The sequence below is a fragment of the Heterocephalus glaber genome, unplaced genomic scaffold (assembly GCF_053883595.1).
Source record: "Heterocephalus glaber isolate CG9 unplaced genomic scaffold, H.glaber_assembly_v1.0 deba00001442, whole genome shotgun sequence".
NCBI classification, from domain to species: Eukaryota; Metazoa; Chordata; class Mammalia; order Rodentia; family Bathyergidae; genus Heterocephalus; species Heterocephalus glaber.
Genome location: NW_028258296.1, coordinates 51178011 through 51194829, shown reverse-complemented (window position 1 = coordinate 51194829; position 16819 = coordinate 51178011).

Sequence of the window (16819 nt, the reverse complement as noted above, 5' to 3'; positions counted from 1 at the left end):
ATGAAGAGTTATTTTCAGCTGAAAACAAGTTCTTACGTTCAACAAGAGATTTCTGAGTTTTCAACACCTTCCCACCCAGGTTGTTTCCGGGAGCTTGTTTCACAGGGGTACCAGGGCTGACAGTGCATGACACACGCCTGGCTCACAGTGATGCTCTTGAGAGCTCCTGCTAGCTCAAGGGGCTCGGGTCCCTTGGCTGAAGTCATAACAATTCCATTTTTCAGGCTTCCAAGAAGACCCTCCCACATCCCCAGGGAGCATCCAGGAGAGAGGGGGTCAATTACCTGTTCCCAGTCCTTCCTAGATCCCTAAAAACAGGTTACAGTTTAGAAGCAGCCAAAAACAGGATGGCTTGGGGTGTGAGGAGAGGAGTTCTCAGATAGCCTTTTCCATGATCTTCACATACTTGCTGAAATTCCTAGAGGACATATGGGGTTTTCCATAAATTGCACATGGCCTGGCAAGGGAATCATTGGTGTTAATGGGAGCCATGGCCAAAATATTTTAAGCTGAAGGAATTTAAGAAAACAATATGTGCATGAAGATCTTTCTTATTTTTCCCTGCCCTCCACCCTGGAAGCAGGTCACAAGGCCTTCATGTGAGAGGTGCCTCTCATATACCAAATGCCTTTCATACACCTTCTTCTTTGAAGGTAGGGAAACACAGAAAGGAATTTGAGCGTGCCTTTCTAAGTTTTTCTGTTTAATATCCTTAGATCATACCCTTTTGTCCTCCTACTATATTCCTCTATGACTAGCCAAATCTCTATTCCAGTTTATCTGTTTCTTTAGATCTTCCTTTCCTGGTGAACATTTCTACGTTACTTAAAACCTAAATGCATTTGTATACTTTTTTTCCTCTTATTAATTTGTCTTTTGTTAAAGGGCTTCAGTCATGTACTCACCTAGGATGGATATAGAAAGATATTTTTCTCCCATATAATATGAATATAAGTGACTCTGTTTTCAGCAGGGGTGTAAATGATAGCATCTGATCCTGTTCTGCTAAGAAGTAGGGACTCATCTGGCTCTGAGAGCCTGCCAGAAGCCACACTGAGGAGACAGAGAGTGCAGGAAAGAAAGGTCCCTCTGAGGAGTGTTTCCCATAAAACATTACCCCCCTCCCAGGTGTGTACCCTGAGGAAGGCTCCCCTGGAGGAAAAAGTCCCTCTGCAAAGAGAGTTCCTCCTGAGGGTTGCTCCTGTGAGGCGCTCCCAAGTTCTCCCTTGACCACTTCCACACAGATTCTCCCAAGAGAAAAGACTCCTTCCCCTGAAAGAGGAACCTTTCTAGTTTCTTTTTCATCTTCTCAGGGAGACTATCAGGGGAGGGTTTCATGGGCCTACTAGCACCTCAGAAGGGCACCAGGCCAGCAGTTTGGCTAGACCAGCCCCAGTCCTTCTGTTCTCTGTAGAGCTGGGTTCAAAGCTATAAGGGGGAACTTAGAAATCTATTTCCCTCCCCACACAAGTCTGCTGACCTAAGTTGTACCTTACTCCTCAATCCCATTGCAATTCCCACACCGTCAGCATCTTTGTCAAAATACTCTCCTTCTAACAATAAAGACTACTTCAGGCTTGATCTGTAATTGCCCACACTTGGAAGTAACAACAACTTCTTTCCCTAGATAGATGAGTAAATTGTGATATATCTAGACAATGGAATATTAAATATTGCCCCAAACAAGCAAACTCTCAAGCCATGAAAGCACATGGAAGGACTTCCAACATACATTACTAAGTGAAAACAGCCAGTCTCAGAGTCTGCCTTGGCATTCTAGAAATACCGTATGACATTCAGGAAAGGGCAAAACTGTGGTGGCAGTAGAAGGATCAGTGGCCACCCAAGGTTGAGGGGAAGGGGGGGATCATCAGACAGAGTACAAAAGGTCTTTAGAGCAGTGAAAAATACCCTGCACGCTGCTATAATGGTAGACATGTCTCATTATATCTGTTCAGCCCCATAGAATGCACAACACCAAGAGTGAACCCTAATGCAAATTTCGGATGACAATGACTTGTCAGTGTAGGTTTATCAGTGTAACTCATATACCGCCCTCGTGGGAGTGTTGACAAGGCGCGAGATTATGCATATGTGGGGGCAAGAGAATGTGAGAAACCTCTGTATCTTCCTCTTGATTTTGCTGTGAACTTAAACCTGCTCTAAAAATAAAGTCTATTGTTTTGTTGGTTTTTTTTAAAGAAAACAACCTGCACTCTTCAGGGAGATTTGCATTCTAACAGTGTCTGGACTCCCCAGCCAGAGGAGAGCAGGCTTCTTTGCATACCATTTGCTTTCCACTGAAATGAAAATGCAAGGAAAACAATATACTGAATATTCTCAAGGCTTACAATACTTGCCTTACTGAATCAAAGAATGTCAGTGAGCAAGCTGACCTGGATTTGTCATTCCTAAAAAGTTGGTGTCTGCACACCCTGAAAATTATTCACCAGTCTCTTGGTCCCTGCACATAATACTGTGTCCTCAGGTTGCTTGGCACAAATTCTTGCTGAAAAATACAAATTTGCTATAAAAATCTGCTATTAAAAGCAGAATGACAGTTAGTAGATAACAGCATGAGATCAGTTTAGGGGCAGCAGGGATTCCTAGTAGTTCAGAAGTCACACCCATGGGGTCCCCTTGTCCTGGCCCAGGGAGAGGTATCTCTAGGAAGTGTAGGAGACCTTCTTCCACCTTTCTAACTTCCCAGCAGATCCCTGCCCCAGAGAGGTGTCGATGTGGCCCAGCTGATGACAGGTCTGCTCCCTCAGTAGCAGAAGTCTCTGTTCTTTTGTTCCCCTTGGTTTCCTAGGGAAACGTGCTTCTATGATTTAACCAATTGTCGTGCTTGAATCCTTTTATCAACCCTATAAGGGCAGGTGTTTTGACAGTGGGCAATCTAGATTGCAGCCACCTTAACTCTTCCTCTCAAGGTTTGCCTCCTCTGATGGACATATTGGAGTGGAATCTCTTCATTTACTTGCATACGGGGTCTCCAGCAGTCCTATTGTAGCTAACTCTGGTGTGGTTAGGCTACTGCTGATGTTAGCCTTCTCAAGGCACATGTTGCCCACTTTGCCCCAAAGCATCCTATAAAGTCCACCTTGAACCTGAACCTGAAACAGGAGCAAATCAGAGTAGCAAAGATTGTATGCAGGAAATGTACCCCTTGAGACCACTTCCTTCTGCCACACATCAGACATACAAGTGCTTGCTCTGTTATTCCTTCTACCAGCCAATGATTTCCTTCTTCTTTCGATTTGCTTTTACCAGATTAGCTCCTGTTGTGGCATATGTGTTTACATTGGTTGGGGTTATTAGGTTCCTGTACATAGAACATCTTTATCCTTATTTTCCCTTCCCCTCTTCCTTACCCTTGTTCCCTTGGAAACTTCCCTGTTACAAGAGATCCATCCCCTTGTCCCTTTCAATCCATCCTTTATCATTTTCTTTTTTTATACTTTGCCTCTCAAATGAGACTACTATACAGTATTTAACCTTGTGTATCTATCTGGTTTATTTCACTCAACATTATATTTTCCAGATGTATCCATTTTCCCACAAATGTCTCAAAATGCGTCATTCTTTACAGCTGAGCAGTATTCCATTATACATAGATACCACATTTTCTTTATCCAATCATCTGTTGATGGGCATACAGGCTGCTTCCAATATTTAGCTATTATGAATTGTGCTGTTAGAAACACTGGTATGCATATATCGCTGTAGTATGATGACTTAAGCTCTTTGGGGAAGATATCAAGCAAGTGGGTAGCTGGGTTGTATGAAATTTCTAATTTTAATTCTTTGAGAAATCTCCATACTTATTTCCATAATCATTATACTGGTTTACATTCCCACCAACCATACAGGAAGGTTCCTTTTTCATCACAGCTATACCAGTGTTTGTTATTGTTTGATTTCCTAATGATTGCCATTCTTACCAGAGTAAGGTGAAATCTTAGAACTGTTTTAGTTTACAGTTCTCTAATGGTCAGGGATGTTGAGCATTTTTTCATGTATTTGGTAACCACTTATATTTCTTCCTCTGTGAAGTGTCTGTTCATTTCCCTTACCCATTTCTTGACTAGCCCTTTAATTTCAGGTAGTTTAATTTTTTTGAGTTTGTTGCATAGTCTAGATATTAGTACACTATCTGAGGAGTAGCTGGCAATTTTTTCCCCATTCTGTAGGCTGTCTCTTCACTCTACTAATCGAATCTTTTGCTGTACAGAACCTTTTAGTTTGATATAATCCCATTTGTTGATTCTTTCTGTTATTTCTTGTGCAATTGAGATTCTGTTTAGAAAATCATTTCGGACACCTGTCTTTAAGTGTTTTACCTATTTTATCTTCCAGAAGGTTTAACATTTCTGTTTAGATCTTTGATCTCAACACCCATTTCCCTCCAGCAATGTAAGTACTCTAACATATTTTTTAGTGCTGGGGATTGAACACAGGGCCTTGCACATGCCAGGCATATCATCATCTCTAGTTCTCAATTCTCATGAATAGTGTTTTTCTTTTATTTTTTCTTTCCCTTTTGCTTTCTTAGATAGCAACTGATTTTTCTAAGTTATTCAATCACCCCAATTTAATATTTCTGTAGAGCATGTTCAATTTATTTTCCTCTAATTTGAATATTTCTTCCCAGGGGTTTTCAAAGTAAATATTCATGTGGCACAGATTCTGAGATTGTGTATGCCAGGAAATACGGTTATGTCCAGAATATTTTTAGTATATTCACATATTTCATTGTCAGTTTGGCTGGATATAAAATTCAGTGTATAACAATTTTAAAATGTCACTTCTTTATTGTCTTAGTCACTTTCCTGTCTCTGGGACACAATAGAAGCCAGGGACAAGAATATGTTTCTAGGTCACCTCCTGCCCTCCTGCAGTGATCCACCTCCAACCAAGCCCCAGCTATAGAGGCCCCAGGATCGAATAACCTTCCCAAAGCCCCACCTCTGAATACATGACACTTTGGGAAGACATTTATATCTAAACTATAACACTTACCTTCTTGCATTCCAGTATCGCTACTGAGAAATCTGATGTCAATCTAATTCTTACTCTTTTGCATGTGAGCTGCTTTTTCTCTCTGAAAACATTTTGGAACATGCTCTTAATCTTCAGTGATTCTAGTAAATAGAAACATGTTTAGTTTTGGGATTTTCTGTCTCTCCATTTGACTCCCCATCATAGGCCTGGTTTCTCCTCTGTTCATGTCTTCTTTCTGTGGAATCTCTATTTTCAAAATGTTGGTATTTTCATCCTTCATATCTCTAGCATTTCTTTTTAAAATCTCTTCATATTTTCCCTGCCTTCTTAAATAAGTCTTCACAATGATCTTGCTGCTTCTTAATTCGTTTTTTAACTATATTGATCCTGCTAATTATCTTAGCAATTATGCTTTTTGTTTTCATTGTATTTTTCATACCCGATGTTTCCACTTGGTTGTTCTTCCATAGTATCACTAATATCCTACCTGGCAGAGTTCTGACAAGGAATGAACCCACTTTCCTGCTGGCCTCTTCCTCCAAAATTGGCAAACTGCAATACTACAAAAGAGAAAAACTGCAGAACAGAAAAAGGTAACATACCAGTGAGAGGCCTGTGAGCTAGAACATGAGCTTGTGAGCATCAAGGGCTGGGGGAGAGCAGGGGAGCACTGGCACACTCACCTTTGTCACACACACACACACACACACACACCATCCTGGGCCATCGTAGAGGGCTTCATCACTTCAGCGCTCATCAGCTGCAGTATCGTCATTCTGATGGTGGTGGAGAAGGTGTGAAGAGAGGTCACCTGCAAGCACCACAGAAAGAAGTGAATGTGCACACCACTGGCCTTATTCACAGTAGCTATGGTTTATAGAGTTGCTGCAAACACTGAGTTAGGAAATACTGAAACATTGCTCCCAGGGGAAATACAGGGTTAGGTTCTTGTGAGTCTCTGATCACAACATTTTCATCAAGTGATCAATATATAACTTTGCTTTATGTGTGTTTCTGCTTAAAGACGTATTTGAGCTATATTGTTAATGCATTAACACTGAATTCATGGCCAGCAGCACTGTAACTCAGACTTCACTGAAGCTTGTACAGCCTGTATTCTCTCCATGGGGCACATCACAGTCTTGCTGCCTTCAGGAACACTAGACAATGTTTAGGCACCAGTGTGCACTAGATTGTGTCCCCCCATTCGTGTTGGAAGTAGAATCCTCCGTATGACTGTATTTGGAGATAGCCCTCCAAGAAGATACTTAAAATTGAACGGGAGATAAGGTTGGGGCTCAAATTCAATCGGAGTTCCTTATGGGAAGAGGAAGAGGGGCATGGAATGTCCACAAGAATAAAGGCCACCTGAGGACCCAGCAAGGAGGAAATCATCTGCAGGCCAAGAAGAGAGGCTGCCCCAGAAATCAACACGCTGGCACCTTGATCTTGGGGTTTTAACTGCCAGAAGTGTGAAATAATAAGTTTCTGTTGTTTAAGTTACCTAAACTTGTTACGATAGCCCGTGTAGACTGACATAAGCACTATGCTAAAGAGAGGGGGGAGAAAGAGAGAGGCAGAGAGAAGCAGAGACAGAGAGAGGGAGGGGGGAGGGAGAGAGAGAGAGAGAGAGAGAGAGAGAGAGAGAGAGAGACATGATTCTGTTCTCCAAAATACATTGAAAATAATCTTTAATGCGACAGTTCTGAGAGGTGGGATCTTTAATAAGCAACTGAGCCAGGTGGGCTCTGCCCTTGTGTATGGATTAATGTTGCTGTCACAGAAATGGGTTTGTGGAGGATGGGTTAGTTATAAACATGAGTGTTATGTTTGCTTTCTCTCTCCCTCATGGTTTGTCTTTTGCCATGAGATTTTTGCATCAAGAAAGCCCTTACTAGAGCCAACACTTGATCTGGGACTTCCCAACCTATTGAACTAGAGGAAGTAACTGTGTTCTTCACTGATTACCCAGTCTGTGGGATAAGATCATAAAAGAGACTAAGATGCAAGCCTTGCAGGACTACTGGATTCTTAAGTTATATATGTCTTAAACCTTGAGAAAAATAAAATCTTCCCCCAAAAGATGAAAAAATTAAGGCAGATTGTTTTTAAAGCACAGAAAAATAATAGAATATACAAAGTGGATCTAGAGGACCTCGAGTTGGGGAAGTTGGAGCATATAGCAGAAACATAAATGGAGATTTAGTGATGACTCAAGAAACAACATAGGCCCAGAGTCAACCCCAGAGTACCACATCCTGAGTCAGAGGATCATCGAGAGCAGTTGCCTTAAGAGCATAAAGTGAGAATCCTATGGTTGACATAAGGACACCCACAGAAAATAAGCCAGGGTGGTTAAATTTGTTTCCATTTCTTCTTTTGTTTCTTTGCTGGTGACTGTATTTGCAAATGGCTCTCAAGCATACTGCTTATGTCATAGCAAGTTTAGGTGACTTAGAAATTTATTGTTTCATACTTCTGGAGGCTGAAAGTCTATAATTAAGGTAACAGTGTGTTGATGTCTGGTGAATCCTCTCTTCCTGGATTGCAGGTGACTGATACCCTTCCTGCTAGGTCCTCAGATGACCTTCATGTGTGTGCACATCCTATGTCCCTCTTCCTCTTCCCACGAGGAAGTCCTGATACCAAATAAAAGTGCATTACTAAGAATACCTTTCTGAACTCTCCCCACATTTCCCATTCTCCAGAAAGAACTATTTTCAGCTTTTTAAACATTATTTTGGTATTTACATCCTAATAATGTGATCATGTAGTTGCTTCTTGGGGTTTTTTTTTTTCCATTTTAGGCATCATTATATCCTTTTCCTCTCTAATCCCCCAATAAATTAATGTGGCAATTTGGGGTAGATTAACATTCAGTGTTTATATTATTAACAATCATGTAAATGATATGTACTGCTAAGTACGTACAATGATTTGCTGTCCAGAACAAGTTATTTTTCCCACAGTTAATTACTGTCTTTCGTTTGTTGAGTAATGTCATTTGTACTTATCATGATTTATTCCCAAACTCACTCACAGATGTGTAAATCCTTTCTCAATATGCTCCAACACATCTGGTGTTCTATCAATTTCTTCTCCAATAAGTGTTCTGGCTGCTTGCCCTGTCCTGTCAGGACTGCACGGCCCCTATGCCTTCTGTGCCGTATCCTGGGTCCTCGTTTATGTTTTATACCTTCATTTGGGCAGAGCACATTCCTCTAGGAGCTTCCTTGTAAAGGCAGAAAGTTAGAGGAAAATCTTTTTAGACCCATACTTGCCTGCAAATGCTGTTGTTTTCATCTCCCACCTAGTTGTTGTCTAGAACACTAGGCTGGAAATTCCTCAGAAGTCCAAGAAACCGCTTCATTGTCCCTTTGCTTGGGTACAGCTCTGGAGAAGTCCAGTGCCATTCTCTTCACCTTAGCTTCCTTGGCATTTTTGTATTTATTTATTTGCTTTGGTTCTGTTTTGCTTTTGCAAGAGTGGGAATTGAACTAGGCCCTCTGGCACTCTAGCTAAGGGCCCTACCATTGAGTTACATCTCCATCCTTTAAATTCTTTATTCTTAATTCTTGCTCCTCTCTCGCCCTCATCTCTCTCCTGTTCACAGTCTTGGTTTCTCCTATTCCCTCTCTCTCCCCTCAACTCCCACTGCCTTCCTTCCCGCCATCTTTGTGATGGTGTTCTGAAGTTTTACAGTGATATATCACAGTGTGAACACATTTTCTTTCTTGGTGCTAAGTCCTTAGTGAACACTCTTTTTTTAAATAGACTTTATTTTTTGGATTCATAGCAAAATTCAAAAAGAGTTATGGATATTTGCCATAACCCCCCCACCTGCACACATATATAACCTCCATATTATCAACAGCCACCATCAGAGTAATGCATTTGACCCAATGGATGAACCTATTTTTTATTTATTTATTTATTTTTGATACCCGGGATCGAACTCGGGTCCTTGTGGTTGCGCAGCAGGCAGTGAAACCATTGAGCTAAATCCTCGGCCCTGGATGAACTTATTTTGACACATCATTGTCAGCCAGAGTCCCCAGGTGATGTCAAGGTTCACTCTTGCTGTTATGATGTTATGTACCCTATGGATTTGAACAAATGATAAGGACATGTTTCCACCATTTTCATATCATAGAGTATTTAAATACCCTAAAAAATATAGCATATAGCCTTTTCAGATCGGTTCCTTTCACTTAGTAATATGCATTTCTACCCTCCACATCATTTCATGGTTTGATAGTTAATTACTTTCTTTAATTTGTTTTTAGTATATGTTTGCAGTTCATGATGTTTATCTTTTTAAAAATCCCCTTCTCCTTCCTTTCCCCCTCCCTCCCTCTTCCTCCAATTCCCCTATCCCATTTTTCATTCTTGTTGATATCATTAATCTTAGCTTATGTTATGGCATATAATGTTTGTATTAGTGGCGATTATTAGGTTCCTGTCCATCTTTATTCTATTTATTTCCCCTTCCCCTCCTCCTCACCCCTCGTACTTTTTGCCTTGGACCACTTTCCTATTGAAAGAGATCCATCCCCTTTCCCTTTCTATCCATATTTTATTATTCTCTCTCTTTTGCTGTACTTTGTCTCACTCAAATGAGAGCTACCTAACAGTATTTAAGCTTGCATGTCTGATTTATTTCACTCAATATTATATTCTCCAGGTACATCCATTTTCCTACAGATGCCTCAAATCTGTCATTCTTTATAGCAGAGCAGTATTCCACTATATACAGATAACACATTTTCTTTATCCAGTCATCTGTTGATGGCTATACAAGCTGTATCCAGAATTTAGCTATTATGAGTTGTACTGCTATAAACATTGGTACACGTGTATCACTGTAGTACAATGTCTTAAGCTCTTTGGGGAAGATACCTTCACTGGGTCACATAGAATTTCTAATTTTAGTTCTTTGAGAAATTTCCATACTAATTTCCATAATGATTGTACTAGTTTACATTCCCACTAACAATGAAAGAGGATTCCTATTTCACCACAGCCTCACCAGCATTTCTTAATGTTTGATTTCTTAACGATTGTCATTCTTTCTGGAGTAAGGTGGAATCTTGGTGTTGTTTTGTTAGTATTTCTCTTATGGCCAGAGATACTGAGCATTTTTTCATATATGTGCTAACCATTGTATTTCTTCCTCTGAAGCATCTGTTCATTTCTCTTGCCTATTTCTTGACTGGGCCTTTAATTTTAGGTGGTTTAATTATTTTGAATTCTTTGTGTATTCTAGATATTAGTCCTCTGTCTGAGGAGTAGCTAGCAAATTTTTTTTCCCATTCTGTAGGTTGTCTCTTCACTCTACTGATTGATTCTTTTGCTGTACAGAAGATTTTTAGGCTAATAGAATCCCATTTGTTGATTCTTGCTGTTATTTCTTGTGTGATTGAGATTCTGTTTAGAAAATCCTTTCCTACACCTATGTCTTCACGTGTTTTACCTATTTTGTGTTCCAGAAGGTTTGATGTTTTTATTTCAATGTTTACTTCTTTGATTCATTTTGATTTTAATTTAGTGTATGGTAAGAGATAAGGGTCCAATTTCAATCTTCTGCAGACAGATAACCAATGTTCCCAGCAGCATTTGTTGAATGGGCTGTCTTTCCTCAACTTATGTTTTTGGTCCCACTGTCAATGATCAAATGCTGAATATGTCAGGAGAAGCTCCTGTGTCCTCAGTTCTGTTCCATTGATCCGTATATCTGTTTCTGTTCCAGTACCATACTGTTTTTATCACTATTGCTTTGAAGTATAGCTAGGAATCAAGTATTGCTATGTCTCCAGGTTTCCTCTTGTTGCCCAAAATTGCTTTTGCTATTCTGGATCTCTTCTGGCTCCACATGAATTTTATGATTTTTTTTTTTAGATCTGTAAAGTATGCTGTATTTCTTTTTCTTGCCTAATTGCTCTGGCTAACTTTTCAAGTACTATGTTGAATATAAGAAGTGATAGTGGACATCCTTGTCTTGTTCCTGATTTCAGGGGGAATGCTTTTAGCTTTTTTCCATTTATTATGATGCTGGCTATTGATTTGTCATATGTAGTTTTTATCACATTTAGGTATGGTTCTTCTCTTCTTATTTTCTTCAGGGTTTTTATCATGAAAGGGTGTTGGATTGTCAAAAGCCTTTTCTGCACCTATTAATATGATCATATGATTTTTTACCTTGCTTCTATTTATGTGGTGTATTACATTTATTGAATGAATATGTTGAATCATCCTTTCATTTCTGGGATGAAACCTACTTGATCATAATGTATGATGTTTTGATAATGTGCCGCATTCTATTTGCTAATATCTTGTTGAGGATTTTTGCATCTATATTCATTAAGGAGATTGTCCTATTGTTTTCTTTTTCAGTTGGGTCTTTATCAAGTTTGGGGATCAGGGTAATACTGGCTTCCATAAATGAATTTGGGTGCACTGCATCCCTTTCAATTTCTTTTTAGGTCCTGGGCTTCTTTTAGTCAGTAGATTCTTTATGATTGTGTCAATTTCATTGCTTGTCATTGAATGGTTACGCATATTCATGACTATTTGCCATTGGTAAATCTTTATGAGGTGTCTGTTAATGTCTTTGGCTCATTTTTTAATCTAGTTGTTTGTGTCCTTATTATTCAATTTGAAGAGCTCTTTTATATTTTGGAAAAAACCCCGTGGGTGATGTAGCTCAGTGTTAAGGCCCAGGGTTCAACCTCAAGTACTGCAAGAAGGAGGAGGTGGTGGTGGGACAAGGTGGAGAAGGTGGTCATGAACACATGAATAGATGTGAAAAACACTCTGACAAAAATCTCACACCTTTTTATGATTTAAAAAGAAAACTCTCAGTAACTGGGACTAGAGGAGAGTTTCTTCAGTTTGATTTTTAAAATCTACAAAAAATGTACAGCTAACATCACATTTAAGAGTGAGAAATTCAAAGCTTTCCCATTAATACCAGGGTCAAGGTAACCCTATCCTACTGTTTTTTCAATATTATATTTGAAACTCTAGCTAATGCAATAAGACAAGAAAAAGGAATAAAAGGTATACAGTTTGGGAAGAGAAAAATATAATGGTTTTTGTTCTCCAGTAGCATAATCACCTATTGGGAAATCTGAAAGAATAAACAAACTCTTGGAATAAGAGATTATGCCAAGGTTTTGGGATACAAGTTTAATATAGAAAAGTCAGTCACTTTTTTATGTACATCAATGAACAAGTGCAACCTGAAATAAAAATGCAAAGCCATTCACACTAGCATACAAAACATGAAATACTTAGGGATAATTCTAATGTAATATGCATAAGATCTGTAAGAAGAAAAATACAAAATCCTGATGAAAGAAGTCAAAGAAAAATTAAATAAATGAAGAGATATTTCATGTTCATGGATAAGAAGCTCAATATTATCAAGATGTCAGTTAGTCCCAATTTGATGTATAAATTTGATTAAACTCTAATCAAAATCTCAGTAAGTTATTTTTTATTTTTATTTTTAATTTTTTTTGTACCAGGGATTGAACTTGGGACCTTGTGCTTGCAAGGCAAGCAGCAGCACCACTGAGCTAAATTCCTGGCCCTACCAACCAGTTTTAAAAAATTTTGAGACAGGGTCTCATTCAGTTGCTAAGTTGCCCAGGCTAGGCTCAAACTTGCAATCCTCCTGCCTCAACCTCTCAAAGTGGTAGGTTACAGGTGTGCACCACCATGCTCTGCTTGGCATTTTTCTTTAGCTTGTTAAAGCTTGTTATGGATTATTCTAATTGACTTATAAATTTTGAACCAAGCTTGCATACTCGGGCAAATCCCATTTGGTGGTGATATATAATTCTTTTCATACATTGTTAGATTCAACTTGCTAATACAGTGGTACTTCAGCTCACGAACTTTAATTCATTCCATGATTCTGGGAAAGATAGTCACACTAGTGTTCATGCAGGGAAGATGGCCCCAGTCATGTTTGTCACCTGATGTGGAGTTCACTAATGGAAGGAAAATTTCGCTGAATGCTTCTGTTCGTGAACTGAATTGTTTGTGAACAGAAGCATTGCTGAACTCAGGTATTAATGTGCTATGTTTAAGGTCTTTGCATCTATATTCATGAGATACTGGTATGTAGTTTTCTTTTGTTGCAATGCCTTTGTGTAAGTTTAGCCTTGTGGGATCAATTAGGAAGTACTCCCTCTGATTTTATCTTCTGAAAGAGATTGCAGAAAATTTGCATACTTTCTTCTGTAACTTCTTTCTTCTGTAAATTTGCATACTTCTTCTTTTTCTGTAACTTCTGTTTGATGGAATTCACAGTTCAACCCATTTGAACCTGGTACTGGTACATGCCTCTAATCTACTCTGGGAGGCTGAAGCTGAAGAATCACAGGGGTGAGCCCATTCTGAACAACTTAATGACTGAACAAAAACCTGTCTCAAAATTTAAAAAAAACAGCTGGGGATATAGCTTAGTTTGAAGGCCCTGAGTTCAATTCCCAGTACTACAAAACAAACAACAACTTTGCTTTAGAAGGATATTAGTTATTGATGCAATTTAGTGGAGATAGGCCTATTCAGAATGTCTATTGATTGATTGAATACTTTGTCCATTTCATCTAGGTGATCAAATTTGTTAGCATAGATTTCTTAGTATTCCCTCATTATCCTTTTAATGCCCATACAATCTATAGTGATGTTTTCTTCTTCATTTTAGTAATCTCTCCCCTTCCTCCTCCCTTCCAGCCCTTCTCTCCCCTGCTAGAAGCTTATCAATTTTACTGGTCTTTTCTTTTATATTTGGTTTGTTTTGCCATTTTGTTTGTTTTGGTTTGTTTGTTGTTCTTGTTGTTTTGGGTTTTCCTGGTTGGTGGTCTCTGAGCTTCCTGGATCTGTAGTTGGGTATCTGACCTTAATTTAGGAAAATTCACAATCACTATTATTTCAAATACTTCTTTCTGTGTTTTTCTTTTCTTTCTTTCTTTTTTTTTGGGGGGGTGGTTCCTCTCCCTCTAGAATTCCCATTATGGGTAAGTCACATTCTTTGTAGTTGTCCCACAGTTCTTGTTCTTTTTTCTTTTTTTCAGTTTTTTAATTCTTTGTTTTTCATTTTTGTTGGCTTCTATGAAGATTTTCTTCAGCCCAGATAATCTTTGTGTTCAGCCTATCAATTAGCCATCAAAGACAGTCTTCATTTCCATTATATTAGTTTTTTAAAATATCTAATATTCCTTCTGATTATTCCATTACAATTTCTACCTCTGTATTTTTGTGGCATAGCTCTTCTTGCATGCTATTTTATCCATTAGAACCTTTATCGTCTTCATCATAGTTGTTTCAAATTCCTAGTCTGATAATTCCAAAATCCCTGCCAGATCTGAGTCTGGTTATAATGGTTGATCTGTCTCTCTAAGCTATGTCTTGATTTGTTTTTGCCTCCTAGTTTGTCTTGTAGTATTTTTCTTGAAAACACTGCTATGGTTTAGATATAAAATGTCCCCCAAAAGTTTCAGGTATTCAGGTTGTAAGTCCCTCCTTTTCTTCAAATTACTTGTGTTTTCAGTTGATTTTCTTTGAGTAACTCCAAAATGGCTCCTCCTCTATTCATCCATGTTGAATCCAAGTCTTATGTATTCGAAGATGGGGCCTTGTTGAAAACATCAGGTCTATTGGTATGTCCTGGCTCCTCCCTTTTCTCTCAGTTTCCTGGCTACCATGATGTGAGCAGCCTTTCTCTGCTAGGCTCTTCCACTGTGTGGTTCCTGCTTTGGACTTGGCTGACTATGGACTGAACCTACTGAGACTGTCAGCCAAAACAAACCTCTCCCCCTTTAAGTTGTGGGTGTTGAGTATTTTGCCACAGCAATAAGAAAATGACTAAGACAATTACTTTTCTCCTCCTCTTGCCAGAAGTATGAGAACATTTTTCTCTAATATCACTGTGAGAACTCGGTTGAGCTCTTGGAGTTCACAAAAGTTTGGGGATTTCCCATGAGGAAATGTGTCTGGAATTTGTATCTCTCAAACTTGTTCATATTGAACCTCCAACAACTCTCTAGTGATGGCTCAGGTTTTCCCACCTTGACTGGTTCCTGAAAAGGTTTGAGCTCAGAGTTTCAGCTCTGGCCAGCCACAGTTCTCTGCATTCTCCTGTGGGCCTCTCCAATTTGCCTTGTGACCCTACTCCTCTGATGGAGTTAGACTTTTGAAGAGTTGCCAATTTTAGCAATTTGTTCAGCTTTTTAGTTGTTAAAATGGAATAGCATCTTCTATCTCCTTATGTGCTTGACCAGGAACCAGAAGTCCCTGGTGAGAATCTGGAAACTGTGTTCTGAAATTATATCATGAACAATCAACTCCCTTCTGTTTTCATTCTTCTTTTTCTGGAATGCATATTATTTAGATGCTGGATCTACAGGATTTGTTCTATTATGCTAATAATTCCCAAGAATGCTCTTTGTTCCTTGAATTTTTTGTAGCACTATATTCTTTTTCAGTTTTTTACATCCTTGGGAGCACACTAAAATATATGTGTTGTTTGAAATTTTCCTCTCTTGCTTCTAAAGTTTCTGATTGTTTGAGCCCCTATCTTTCATATTAGTGACTTTTCTCACTTTTATGGGAGTCTTTAACTATCTGCTCATAGTTAAGAGAAGAGTAGCAAAGACTAAAATCTCAGTGTGAATAGGCAGTGCAGAATGACTGAAGAATTCACTCTATGGCCATACAGCTGGCTAGTTTCATCGAGGAACCCTAGGTTTTTCCTCTTGAGCTGGCAAGATTTTCAGGCTGAGAGGTCTTTTCCAATATCCTGCCTGAAGGATATATTGAATATTCTGCCCAATATTTTGTTAGCTGAGTGAGGTAGAAGTTGTCTCAACATCCAACAGGAAATACGTATTTAATCCTTCTGTGTTTAATATTGTCCCCTGCTGTCAACTATGTATGTCATCCCTTAACTCAGAATAGAAACCTGCAGGCTTCTGCTGGGTAGTAACCAATCTTCATGGTGTAGGCAACAAAATGTGAATCTAACTGCTTCTTAAACAGATCTTTTATCAGTCTTTCCAATTTAGCTTCATCTTTCCTACTTCTGGATATAACTAGTGCTGCCAATTCCTATACCTTTTGAGAATTTGGTGGAGGAAACTAGTTTGCATCATGGTTTTCCCCATTGCTGCTTTAGGTTTGTTCAGCCTTTGGAATCCTCTTAGTTCCACATTTCCTTCTGCTTTTTCCAGCTCCCCAAATTGTGCTGCTCTTGTTTCTTAACTTATTCTCTCTGTCCTTGTGGTTTACGTCTTTTTCAAAATTAAGTTTGATGTACTTTTGCTAAGATTTCATGGGAAAGTCAAGGGTAATGTATGAGTTAAGCTGCTATCCTTGACTGGATATTTCCCTGCCTGCTGTTACCCCTGCCTGGCCTCCACCCCAAGGGTATCTCTGTGTAGTCGAGGTCCATGTGGGTGAGATCTTCCATGCCAGGTCATGTTGACCCTGTAGGACTGGTTGACTATATTTTGAATCCACAATGGCTGACTGCCTGCCCTAAACATTAAGGTGAGCCCCTCCCTTCGGCCATCTCTGACCAGTAGATGGACCTAGTTCTGCTATGTAATGTGGACCAGCTTTTAAAAGATCAAAATTTGCCCCTGCCCCTAGCTCTGTGCTGCTGTGAATAAACCAAGAGGGTGCCTCGTGGGACAAGTCCAGATCTGTTATCAGATCATTCTGTTTATGAGGTAGGGACATAACAGCAGGCTGGTGGCCAGTTTAGACTTTGTGAGGTAGCCTCACACATCTGTTCTTTAGCTTT